Consider the following 14,101-nt stretch of genomic DNA (forward strand, 5'->3'; position numbering starts at 1 on the left):
GTCTATAAGCAAGACTACATAACATTTCCAGTCAATGATCGGTGCAGCTGGACCATATTACCCAGTCCAGTCCATCTGAACATAGCCTACACCGTTATGGAACCACCACCAGCATGCACAGTGCCTTGTCGACAATTTGGGTCCATGGCTTTGTGGGCTCTGCACTACACTCGAACCCTACCATCAGCTCTTACCAACTGAAACTGGGACTCATCGGACCAGGTCACGCTTTTCCAGTCGTCTAGGGTCTAACAGATTTCATCATGAGTCAGGAAGAGGCACTGAAGGCGGTGTCGTGCTGTTAGCAAAGGTACTCGCGTCGGACGCCTACTGCCATGGCCCATTAACACCAGATTTCGCCACGCTGTCCTCACGGACATGTTCGTCGTACGTCCCACATTGTTTTATGTGGTTATTTCACTCAGTTTTGCTTGTCTCCTATCACTGACAACTCTACGCAACACCGCTGCTCTCGGTCCTTCAGTGAAGGACGTTGGTCACTGCATGGTCCGTGGTGTTATTTTCGGCACACTCTTGACTTTGTGGATCTCGAAATAATGAATTCCCTAGCAATTTACGAAATGGAATGTCCCATGCACCTAACTTCAACTACCATTCCGTGTTCAAAGTCTGTTAATTCCTGTCGTGCGGTCATAATCACGTCGGAAACCATTTCACGCGAATCACCTGGGTACAAATGACAGCTCTGCCAATACACTGCCTTTTTATACCTTGTGTACGCATTAATATCGTCATCTCTATACAGGGTAGTCTATTGATCGTGACCGGGCCAAATATCTCACGAAATAAGCGTAAAACGAAAAAACTACAAAGAACGAAATTTATCTAGCTTGAAGGGGGAAACCAGATGGCGCTATGGTTGCTCAGCTAGATGGCGATGCCATAGGTCCAACGGATATATTTTAAAATAGGAACCCCCATTTTTTATTACATATTCGTGTAGTACGTAAAGAAATATGAATGTTTTAGTTGGACCACTTTTTTCGCTTTGTGATAGATGGCGCTGTAATAGTCACAAACATATGGCTCACAATTTTAGACGAACAGTTGGTAACAGGTAGGTTTTTTAAATTAAAATACAGAACGTAGGTACGTTTGAACATTTTATTTCGGTTGTTCCAGTGTGTTACATGTACCTTTGTGAACTTATAATTTCTGAGAACGCATGCTGTTACAGCGTGATTACTTGTGAATACCACATTAATGCAATAAATGCTCAAAATGATGTCTGTCAACCTCAATGCATTTGGCAATACGTGTAACGACATTCCTCTCAACAGCGAGTAGTTCGCCTTCCGTAATGTTAACACATGCACTGATAAAGAAACTTGAATCGAACACTTCCATGAACTATGTCCTCAACAAGATGACAGAGGGGAAGAAACAGCAACTTCCAAGGATGAAGGGGTCATACTTGTGTATCTCGGAGATGACTCACACTAGATGAGATACAGCAAGTCCTGAAAAAGATGAAAAACAGGAAAGCTGCAGGGCTTGATGAAATCAACATAGAACTCCTTAAATACGGAGGATTAAAGTTACAACTGAGAGTCTTACACCTCTTAAACGAATGCTGGAAGACGAGGGTGGTACCTGAATCGTGGGAAGTAGCGGAGCTATTACTGCTCTACCGAAAAGGAGAAAGAAATAGCAGAGAGCTATAGAGGAATAAGCCTTCTAAATGTTTCTCGTAGACTCTATGCAACAGTTAACAACAGAATGAGAAATATAGCTGACGCCAACCTAATAGTGGAGCAAAATGACTTCAACAAGGAACCATCTTTTAGTGACAATTTTACTTTCCACGATGATAATACAACCTGGAGACTCACACCCATTCATAGACTATGAAAAGACCTAATGTAGAGTGAACACGGGCCACCTTTGGAACATCATGGGAGAACGAGGGTAACCAACACATAAAAAAGTGTTCGTATCGGCACACAGAAATTGTAATAGATACAGTAACAGAGAAGACAGGACCAATAAAAGTCAGCATAGGAGAGCGTCAAAGGTGTAGCCTTTCACCTACTATATTCAAAATACACTTAGATGACATTCCTAGACAGGTGAAATGACAAATTAAAAAAAAAAGGTTCAAATGGCTCTGAGCACTATGGGACTTAATTGTTGTGGTCATCAGTCCCCTAGAACTTAGTACTACTTCAACCTAAGGAACCTAAGGACATCACACACATCCATGCCCAAGGCAGGATTCGAACCTGCGACCGTAGCAGTGACGCGGCTCTAGACTGTGGCGCCTACAGCCGCACGGCTACTTGGGCCGGCATGACAACTTCAACAAGGTGTCGGATAAATACCAGGAAACACATACATAAATACTCTAATGTTTGCCAATGACCAAATAATTATTCAGAAGACGGAAGGCGACCTCTAGATTGAAATATATAGCCTGCAGCAAATATCTAAGACGTATCATCTAAAATTTTCAGAAAGAAAACTGAAGTAATGGCCATCAAAGGAAAATTTCCAGTATGTTCCAAAATAGTACTAGATGAACACTCAATAGGACAGGTGACACATTTTCAGCTGGTAGGCTGTGGTATTAACTTTGAATATGAAAACCACTACATTAACAAATTAATTTTTAGTTTCAAATGATTTGTGGCACAATACGCAGAGCATTAGATGACAATAAAAGGAAGGATGCAAAGCTAATTTTTTACAAAGTATGGCTAGTCCTATTCTAATGCATGGAAGTGGATACTGGACATTAAGTACGAATACAGTCTACCGAAACGAAATTTTTAACTTAAAAAAAGTTACAACGAGAATGCCTAAAATGGAAACAACGTATCAACAGAACGGGGAAGAGGTTTATTAAACAACTAATGTGTATCACTAAACGTTGCAATAGGAGGTTTCTAACATTCTGTGTGGTGTCTGTTTGTTCTGTATCGTGTCTCCCTACCACTTTCGCGCATCGACACTCTGAGCGTGTTTTTTAGTGAATTGACTAGTTTGAACCTGGGACCTGTTGCTGGTAAGGAGACGCCAGACCACACATGACATGTAGAATTCAGAAGAGTTCAGTGAGACTAGCGATGATATAACCAAATACTTAATGATTTCAGCGTCAGCTCCACTGCACTCCCTGTAAAAGAATCTTAATACTAACTAAATTTAGTGGAAGGGGTTCAAGGCTTTCCTGTTTTTAGTTAGCTGGTAAAATAACGTCGAAAAAGCAGTTAAGTTTACCAATGGAAATTTTATTCTACTCACAAAACATTGTTTATAAATTGCACTATTGATAAAAAGAAATGTTTTAATACAGGATGGTAAAAACCAAATGCATTCAACAAAAATGTGAACGAATATTCCCTAAGTGGGTTTCCAAGTTCTACAATGGATCGAAGGATGACCTATGCCATATCACATCTATAATCTAGGTTTAAATTAAGTTTCACAAAAGAGAAAACTATCAAAATGGTCTACAGTGACCCTCAATTATCTTTAATTACTTATGTAACTTGTCGTAAATTACAGTGGCTGATGTGGCTTCTCAATAACTATATAACAGAAAAATAATCGCGTTTCAGATTTTTACTTGAAGTGGCAAATGTGAATACCATGAGCTTTAATTGACGATCGACACTAGTATTACGCAAAATGGGGGTGTAACAGATGCGACTTCTGCAGTTCTGAGTGAAGCTTTATGCGCTGTTATGCGGCATCGCATGCGTTCATTACCTTGTCGGTGTTCGTCAGGGGGCGGCGGACAGCACAGCTCCGCTCACCTCGCCATCTCGGAAGCAACTGTCTCCTAACTTCTCCTTACTACAATTTACCGAAGTTGGTTAAAAAAAAAAAAACTATCTGGCTGTGTTTTCATCTGACCAATCAGGGTCTCAATGTTAACCTTAAGCTCTGCCTACAAAAATTCTGTCTATCCAATGAGAAACGTTATACTTTTCGTGATGGGGTAATGTTTTTAAAGTTCGCAACGTAACAGAGACGTGAAAAAGTCTCACGCTAAAACTTGCAGCTGGTGTGGTCCTTTTAGCGTTATCGTAAGATCTATACTGTTCTTCTGGAGGGCTCTAGCTTCTAACATGGGCTGGGGGGTGGTCCTTGACGTAACAGAGACGTGAAAAAGTCTCACGCTAAAACTTGCAGCTGGGGTTGTCCTAGTGGTTAGCTGGCGACGTGGGTGTCCAGTCCATCCCTTATCGTAGGGCCTTGTAGCTTAACACGGTTCTGCTCTCGGCTTCTGTTCTCGTTTCTCCCCTCAGAACTGCGTCTGTCTCACGGTGGGAAGGTATGGCAAGCATTTAGGCATTCTTGTGTTAGTCTGTGGTATTCCATTTCCTCACTCGTTACTCGTATTACTTTGGTTAATTTAATGTCACGATTTATTCGGAGCTATGTGACATACTACTGGATTTGCTTATCATGTCAGGGTTTTCATGGAAGGTGTTGGATTTGCCTGACACTATACAGGTTGCTTATCTAACGGTTTCCAGGGGCAACAAAAATTTGATTTTTAATATTTTATATAGTTATTGACCAATTTGAAATGCTATCATAAACGACTTATTAAGACGTATAATCGTATGTTAAAGGTTTTACGCAGTAAGACAAGTATTACTGTTAAGAACTGTGTTTATCCCTTGAGGCAGTAATTGTTCAGACGATATGCGTTCAGTATTTGAGGACGAGAGCGCATAGTGACTTCCAACAAACTTTCCGCATAATTTCAAACCCTTAGGAAACTTTTCTCGTTGATATCTTCCACAAAATAATGACAGGCGGAAAGTTGATTGCTTTCTACACTTTAGCTCTTTATGCAATAAAACTTCATCAACGGGCATGAAGTTTTAATTTATTATTTCTTTACTATTAACACTATTTCCAATACATTTCCCCGATGGTCTCCACATATCGCATTCGACGCACCTGCACGATTATTTCGTTAAACGATTCATAGTTCAATGTCATAGACATTGAGATGCGTGAAACTCTAGCTTTTGCTTAAAACAGAGCACAAATTTCGCAGACTATTGTGATCCAGTGTTTGAGAATGAGAGCACTTGGCGACTTCCAACAAACTTTAAACATAATTTCAAATCTTTAGAAAACAATTTTCTCACTTACAAATATGTAAGAGATTAACTCAGTTGTAAATCAATTACACGTCTGATGGTGTTATGTACACGGGAGTTCGATCCTTTAAGGAATTGGGGTAGCGGGCTCACTGCTCAATTATAAACCAATAATAAAGAGAAATGGAGGACAACCGAGGAACAGATCGTTTCAGTGAAGACGGGACAGGCTGTAAGCCTACTCCATGAAGTGAAGAAGAAGAAGAAGAAGAAGAAGAAAGAGATGATGAAGAGAATATTTCGGAATTCGAATCAAGAACAACTGCCAAAACAAATGACATAGAAGTAGATATCCACGGTGAAGCGAAGCGCCTAAAACGCTTAATAAAGGCAAGGCTTCCAGTCCAGATTCTATATCAGTCAGGCTTCTCTCAGAATATACTGTTAAAATAGCTCCATACTTAGCAATCGCATGCAACGGCTTGTTCTTAGAAAGACCCGCATCCAAAGACTGGAAAGTTGCAGAACTCGCACCACTACCCAAGAGTGAAACTAGGAGTAATCTGCTTAATTACAGACCCATATCACTAACGCCGGTTTGCAGTAGGTTTTTGGAGCGTATACTGTATTCGAACATTATGAATAACCTCGAAGAAAACGATTTATTGACAAACAGCCAACACGGATTCAGAAAATGTCATTCTTTGGAAGCACAATAAGCTCTTTATTCTCACGAAATAAAGAGTGCTGTTGACAGGAGATGTCAAGTGGAATCCATATTTTTAGACTCCCAGAAGGCGTTTGACACCGTTTCTCGCAAGTGGCTTCTAATCAAATTGTGTGCCTATAATATCGTCTCAGTTGCGCAACTGGATTTGTGTTCCTGTCAGACAGGCCACAGTTCGTAATACTTGACCGAAAGTTAGCGAGTAAAACAGAAGTAATATCTGGGATTCACCAAGGAGGTGTAACAGGCCCTCTACTGTTCCTGATCTACATAAACGATTTAGGAGACAATGTGAACAGCCCTCTTGGATTATTTCCAGGTGACGCAGTCATTTGTCGTCCTGTAAAGTGAACAGATATTCAAAAGGAGCTACAAAATGATTTATGCAAGATATCTGTATGGTGCAAAAGGTGATAATTGAATGCAAATAATGAAACGTGTGAAGTCATCCACATGAGTACTCAAACGACTGCGCTAAATTTCGTTTACACGATAAATAACAAAAAACTAAAAACGCTGTAACCTGAACTAAATACTTTCAGTAAGGAATAACTTCAATTGAAGGACTCACATAGATAATGTTGTGGCAAAAGTAAACTAAGAATTGCGACTTATTGGCAGAACACTTAGAAAATGTCACAGGTCTACTAAGGAAACTACTTACACTACGCTTCTGCGTCCCATTCTGAAATGCGCCCTGGGATCCACATCAGATAGGACTGTAGTTCATTTCGTATTATGCCGAAATAAGGAGGAAAGTGCCACGGGTATGATACACGAGGCAGTCTTTACAGCCGGCCGGAGTGGTCGGGTGGTTCTAGGCACTACAGTGTGGAACCGAACGACCGCTACGGTCGCAGGTTCGAATCCTGCCTCGGGCATGGATGTGTGTGGTGTCCTTAGATTAGTTAGGTTTAAATAGTTCTAGGGGACTGATTACCTCAGAAGTTAAGTCCCATAGTGCTCAGAGCCATTTGAACCATTTCCAGTCTTTAAAACAAAGATGTTTTTCGCTGCGGCGAGACCTTCTGTTCAAATCTCAGTCACCAAATTTCTCTTCAGTATGTGAAAATATTTTGTTGGCATCCACCTACATAGAGGGAAATGATCATCTTAATAAAGTAAGAGAAATCAGATATCGCACGGAAAGATTTAAGTATTCGTTTTTCCCAAGCGCTGTTTGAGACTGAAAGGGTAGAGAAGTAGCTTGAAGGTGGTTCGATGAACCCGCTGCCAGACACGTAATTGTGAATTGCAGAGTAATGATGTAGATACAGATGGATGTAGTGAAACCTGTCCTAGATGCTGTCGAGGCGCTGCGCTCTCTCGCTGTGGAAAGGTGCGCCGTCAATTCGTATTTAGCTTCATAAGCAGCGGCGCTTACACTCGAGTGTCAACAAGAGCTGATTAATGAAGGTTCACAGTGAGGCAGACACGCTAAGTGAATGCCGGAGGCGACGACACCGCCAGCGCCGTTACGGGAGACGCGTCGTCCGTGGACCAAGGCGTGCGGCCGACCGCACGCTGCTCGCCGCCAGCACACAGTTGCTTCTCTCACGGGTGTTTTTTTCTTTTGTGTCTGCTTCATATCTTCCGCTTGTGGACATAACCACTTGGCTACACCTACTGGAAAACACGTAAGTAGAGGCGTGTGGCTACTGTAGTAGTAGGATCTAGTGTTACATGTGACAGTTGTTTTCGTAAAAGATGCTAGGGAAAAGACTTTTTATTTATGAGTAACATAGTTAACATTATAAGTGTCAACAAAAATTGCTTATCACCGTATGTACTCCACAACTACGACTCGTTCAGGTTACATTTGTAAGAACATCGGGTAGTACTGGACACGCCAGATTCATCGAAATTGTAATTTTTTCTGATGGGTGTACTGTAACGTTCTCCACGCTAAACACTACTATGATACGTTGCTTCACAGAATTCTAAAACTCAATGTAATAACAATATACATTCGCTGGTTTTTAAAATATTTTTCCTACTCTTTGATTTTTGTCGTTCAAATTTTTGGATTTGAAATTGTAGCGAGTAAATTCATTTTTGTTGCAAAACAGTTTTGAATGGACCGTAAATGGTTATAAACATTAAACAAAAGTTAAATACACGTTATAGATCTTACAAGGGAAATCACAGTAGTTGTCGCTGAGAATAGAACAAAACTGTTTTGTTACTGACTAGAAAGAGAAAATCTTTGTAAATTGTTGACAGGAGAGGGAGGAATAGGTGGGGCGATAATAGGTTCCCCCTCTCTACTAAAGCCCTTCATTTACGTATCGAACTGTACACAATACGTCAGATGTGTTTCTGTTTACTGTTAGAGTAGATCGTATTATCTTTGTGGTGTGGAAGTCTGTTTACAGAGTTAGTAAGTGTATCACCATGGACAATGAGGCAGTCAGAAATTGTGAAATTATTGGAGGAGTACTTTGGTATTGCGAAAGATCTACCTACAGGAGAAGAGCGTGCTGTCTATGGAGAAATAAAGCAACAGTTGACAGAAGAGGATACGGTAATAGCAGAGATTACGACACTTTTAATAAATGGACAGGCATCAGGAATGATAGTGTCATGGCAGTGAGAAATGAAGCTATGTCACCAGTAGCGGGTTTCCAGGAAAACAGCGGTTCATCTTATCAGCCATCAGCTACAAGAAAACTAACGAAGCTCCCATAAGGATATCTGGCTGATGCGTACAAGATGTGGACAAAACAACCAAGAGCAAAGTATGGAAATACTGATCCTCCCAGTCTATGTCGTCCAGGATTAGCAGCTGAATGACACTGTGTCTGAAATCTACAACAGTGTTGGCACAGAAAAGGAAATAAAGAGAAACATTGTGTTACCAAACTTTGAGAACAGGCTAAAGCAACGTCATTTGTCAAACGTAAAAATTCTGCAGGAATGATAAATAGTGAATTACGTGATCATTTTATAGCAAACACACAGGATAACGCAATAATACATGATCGCACATTGAAACTTTGGGCACTGAAAATAAAGAAGAGAACTGACCTTCACAATTGACTGCAGTTCAAAGCTTTGAGCTCTTTGGTGAAGAAGTTTAAACATAAGAATAAGATTATCTGTCGCAAAATAACCCACAAAGTAAACGTGGCGGTTGGCTGAAGGGGATACCTATATTCACCAAAAACTTATCAATTCGTGACAGAAATCAGGCTTCTCATTGGGGGAAAACATCTGTCGCTGTATCAAGTAATTAATGCCGACCAATGAAGACTTGATAAGGACTTACGATCTGGACGGACTCTCGCAGTGAGGGCAGTCTAGCATTTCTTTGGTGCGGTTGGATTCATAGCTGCGGCTATACAGTCTTACCTGATAATGCCTGGATTGTGATGGATGGTAGACTGCTTACCCATTTGCATGTCCTTGTATCGGAGCCCACCGGCAATTTTACTGCAAATATGAATACAAATTTACCGAACATCAAGATGTTCTCTAGCAAATCTACTAATATGACGAAGACAGATTTAAATGTATCCCTAAAATAAGTAATGTGTCCAGACACACAAGTAAAAAATAAAGCCCTTCGTTTGGTAGACTCCGGAACCGGCGATAGAGATGACGAACTATATAACTACATTTTCTGGAGGCGTTGGATTCAACAAGAAGCTGACCCCAACAAAGAGCACAGTCATTGTGCAACCTGTTGAGTTTTTCTTCTACCGTTCATACAAATATTTTGTGAAATTTATCACAGATATAATTATAGTATCTTCTGATAATGGTATTAATATACGGCATAGAGACCATTTCTTACGCCTTCAGTCGTTTGTGTACTTCCAGTTCCCGTAGGCACGATTCTCCAACTTAATCAAATTTGCATTTTTCTCAGTGCGGCTACACCAAAGACTTTGTTGGTGTGTTTCAAACACTCTTGGATTGAGGCTTCGAAGAAGCATTAACGCAAGAGCGTTTCCACGAGATCTGTGGCCAGCCTGTTTTCATCAAATATGGGCACTGTGAGAGCTGTCTATTCATTGACAATGTTGTTATTGCTGATCTGCATATTTTTTGCCTCCGATGCTGTAGTCGAGAAGGCAACCTCTGTTCCAGAGTGTTTCATGTCAGGCTACTGACTATTTGCTCAAAAAATTCATGTGTGTAATAATTCATTCATACTTACATCGCAATTTGACGACTGATATCTCCTATTCTAATAGTTCATAGAAGCTACAATTTTTATGATGTAGGCATAATTTGTTGCTTTGTTACCTGCGCAATGTATGAATGTAATTTACGCTGCAACATATTGTGATCTTCCCTTGTGAGAGGTGTTAATTTACAGACTACTCAGTTCAGTTATAAATATTTCGCTCACAACAGTCATTTTCGTAAACATCTATACGTAATTGTCATTGTCTTCTGCGCAGTACGGCATTAAAAAACACTGCCATCCGAGGCACCCGCTCATAACTTTTCCAGTGACAGCCTTTTCAAGTACTAACACGAACTAAATAAACAGATATATCGGCATAGACTGACTCTACTGATCGTCTGGCACAGACTAAATTCACTGCTCCAGAACGATTCGAAAATCATTCAGTGACGCCGGCGTCAGAGTGCGCTCAACTTTCTCGCATGAAGCCTTGTGCCTCACACTAGGAAAAGCCCCTTGCGACATATGAAATTTTAGCGGCTCTTCCAGTTGTCAATGGAAGTTAATAGAAAATTATAATAGGAGAGGAAGATTTTCTTGTTACTGTAAAGTTAATCAGAATATTCTGCTTTCAAAAATTTGAAACCTATAATGGTTCAAAAGCGACTGTTGTCGATTTTCGCAACCGTACGTGACGATTCAGAACGCTCTACATCTTGAATACCTGTAATTACATATATGAAAATTCGTACAGCGTTATTACTGTTCGACAAATACTAAGAAACAGAGACACTGTTGGACAGGAATGATCATAGGGAATGATGGACGACATGAATCGAAATACATAGATAATTGAGGTGGAATGGTATATCTGTAACGAGAAGTTGTACAGTTTACACCAAGTGGGGAATTAGAATAACAGATATAAATAACATTAATGTCTGGCACAGATCAGACTCCGAACATACAGATCGATAGCGAACTTTCGCTAAGGAATATGCCCTCCTCGCGTCCTAATGCACATTTTGCAACTGTTATTCATACTGGCTACCGAACTGCTGAGGAAACATTCAGAGATATTGTCCTACTCCTCTCTCAAAGCGGTTTTCAGTTCTTGCGTGGTTCGGAGAGGGGGTATTCGTTGAGAAACATGCCTGTCAAGAGCATCCCATACATGCTATATAGGGATATGTCCGGGGAGTACGCAGGCCATTCCATACATTCAATAGCTTCACTTTCTAGTGTGTGCCACATCTCACACAGCTGTCCTGTGTACGCCAGCATCTGCCACACCTCTAAATTGACGGACATGATTCAGAATAAAATTCGTTTCATTTGATGTTGGGAGCATGATACAGCATCCGGTTAAGAAATTCTTGAAATAAGACAGTCTTGACTGAAATTTGTTTTAGCCCTTTATTGGCAATCACGTGTTTCGTCCTTGTGGGGTATCTCCGGATTAATGTAAGAAATAATGTGGTGAGCCGACAACCGTCCTTTGTTGCTGTCATATAGCATTGAGATAAAAATTAAAAGGAAATATCCTTCTATCGTCATTAGGCTAATAAAAGCATAAGGAAGGTAATGTAGAGACAACCCTTGGCTTCGTATTATGTCCCTTATTCTATTATTTGCCCAACGACTATGGGACGACGTATCCTTATAACTTTAATCTTAATGGCATACGATGGCCTTAAAGGAAGGATATTAGCTTACACATAACTTTTTTACTTCAGTCTGAAGATGCTCCATCAGTGCTAGTAAGTAGATAAAACAGTTTGAAACCAAGACTGTCTTATTTAAAGAAATTGATTCAGAATAATCTTCCCGAAATACCGACGTGCTGTAGTGGTACATCGCGCAAAGGTATGCAACCGTGTTCGGCCATTGTGCATATTGCGTGCTCGCGCCATAACACCTAGACCATACCGATGACGTTCATGAACGTTCTGCGGTGTGTAACGTGTTCCCCCTCTCTCTCCTCACTAACTGATTGCCACTCACTTGCCTTAGTGAAGCTGTATCCGTCGGATCACATCACTCTGGACTGCTGTTACTGATCTCAAACAACATGCTCCCTACACCAACGAACTCTTTCTCGAAGATGGCGTGGTTGAATGTAATACATTTAACAAGCTTTCGTGCTTTCAGACCAGCCTGATTTAATCACCGCAAAATGGTTGTGACAGGGTCAATTGTACCGGTAGCGGTTGCAAGGTCTGACTAGGACTCATAGGTCTGTGCCTCTTTTCCCCTATGGCTAAGCATCGATCCTCTAGAGGTGTGATAGCATGTCTAAAGCCAACGACTTGCTTTCATGTAGCATTTCCATCTTCAGTGACCTTTTTTAATTGCGAGATGACACGTTTGGAAACGCACGTTACCGTGGCCTCTGTAATGACACTGACCGACTTCGAGCCGTCCAAATGCTCGTCCGCGATCGCAAGCACTCAAATGGTGTCTTGCAGACATACTACCGTACCACGCAGAATGTCGCGCTAATCGGTTCCACAACATTCGCTACACACTGTATTCCACGAACTATCGAATACAGGGTGATTCTTCTTAACGTTTAAACACACCCGAAGCCATGTAGATGATGCTCAGACAAGTAATTTATTACAAGGCACATGGGACAGAAAATGTCGGGAAATACCACTAAAGTGGGTGACAAATCTGACGCCAGCAGACGACATACATCTCCAAGCATGCAGCGGGGGGGCGGGGGGGGGGGGGGGGGGGGGGGGCTTTTGATCTACCCTCAGCGCTATGGGGCATTGCTGCTACTCGCTCCTCTAGTCTAGGCTACCCTCTTTTCGAACATCTTTTGTTAATGTGGTCTGTTGTAAACGTAGAAGATTCATAATTATTGTCCTCGCTCCGCTGTAACAAGGCAAAATCTGTTCGTTTTGTGTTTATTTCCACTTCTGCCTTGTCTTTTTCTTTACGAGCTTTATTTAGTAAGGGAAATGTAGCTTATTTAGTGGTAGCGGCGCAATTCGAAAGCTTCAGCGATCACTCATTTACTACTTTACACACTGTGATTCAGAAAGAAAGAACAGATTTCAGTTGTTTAATGCAGAAAAACTATGAGAGATAGAAACATGCTGTTCGTGCCGCTGGACTGAGGAAGATTCAAAGTTTTATGTTCGCACAGACACTTTAACACACCCTCAATATGAGCACCAAGCGTTGCTCGAGAGAAGTCGTAAGGGTAATCCATTTTATTCGACATACCAATCAATAGGTCCTTGTTTATTGAACTGGCAGCTTCAGTAATTCAATTTCTCAGCTGTTGAATAGTAGCTACGATAGTTGGGAAAAAGACTCAGTCTAAGCCAAAAGCTATGAACAAGATCTACTTGCCCACCTCTACCTATACAACTTTGTGGGACGGTGTTAGGATAACGCCGCACCTTAAGGTGAAAGTGAGGCAGGGCGCCGCCATGAATAAAAATGAAGTCACTGGAATCTTCGTGAAGTTGAGGAAACAAATAATTTTGCAGCATATCCAGATACCACATTCCTGTAATAGTTAACCCCGCAAAAAAGAGAGGTCCTTAAATTTAGTGAACAGAAGCAGCACAAAACATATTCAATTTCGATGAGCCTCTTTCATGGCCGGCCGTGGGGCCGAGCGATTCTAGGCGCTTCAGACTGGAGCTGCGCGACCGCTACGGTTGCAGGTTCGAATCCTGCCTCGGACATGGGATGTGTGTCATGTCTTTAGGTTAGTTAGGTCTAAGTAGTTCTAAGTTCTAGGGGACTGTTGACCTCAGATGTTAAGTCCCATAGTGCTCAGAGCCATTTGAACCATTTGAACCTCTTTCATGATCGACGACGACGGAAGGATTTCATAACCCCCAAAATCCTTACATATGGCTGTTTACTTTACCCGACAGATTAAACCTCGATTTGCCGAAATGAGGGCATTCGGAAAAAATGTCCTCTGCCATATCCTGGACAACTGAAACGCAAAAATCGCACCTGTTGTTACGATCGGCGGGGCGCAGTTGCTCCAGCATCTGCAACTTGTAAGGCTTCATGAGCAGGCTTCGTTTCAGACTAGGCCACACCCTTGTTAGAGGAAGCTGAAGCTCTTCGCCTGCCCGTCTTGTGGACTTCGAGGCACTCGAATACGCTCTACATTTTCGT

General features: G+C 41.4%; 1 protein-coding gene across 2 annotated transcripts in view; it reads left to right on the top strand.

Moving 5' to 3' along the window:
- The first annotated feature begins 7,204 nt into the window (after positions 1-7,204).
- Positions 7,205-14,101, top strand: part of LOC126280249 (transient receptor potential cation channel subfamily A member 1-like) — a 68,446-nt gene continuing 61,549 nt past the window's right edge. The window contains exon 1 of one of the 2 annotated variants that reach the window (XM_049979754.1): positions 7,205-7,448. The gene's annotated coding sequence lies outside the window, so the exon portion shown is untranslated. The remainder of the gene's footprint in view (positions 7,449-14,101) is intronic. The other variant, XM_049979763.1, reaches the window with a different exon arrangement.

This window comes from Schistocerca gregaria, chromosome 1, assembly GCF_023897955.1.
Source record: "Schistocerca gregaria isolate iqSchGreg1 chromosome 1, iqSchGreg1.2, whole genome shotgun sequence".
Taxonomy (NCBI): Eukaryota; Metazoa; Arthropoda; class Insecta; order Orthoptera; family Acrididae; genus Schistocerca; species Schistocerca gregaria.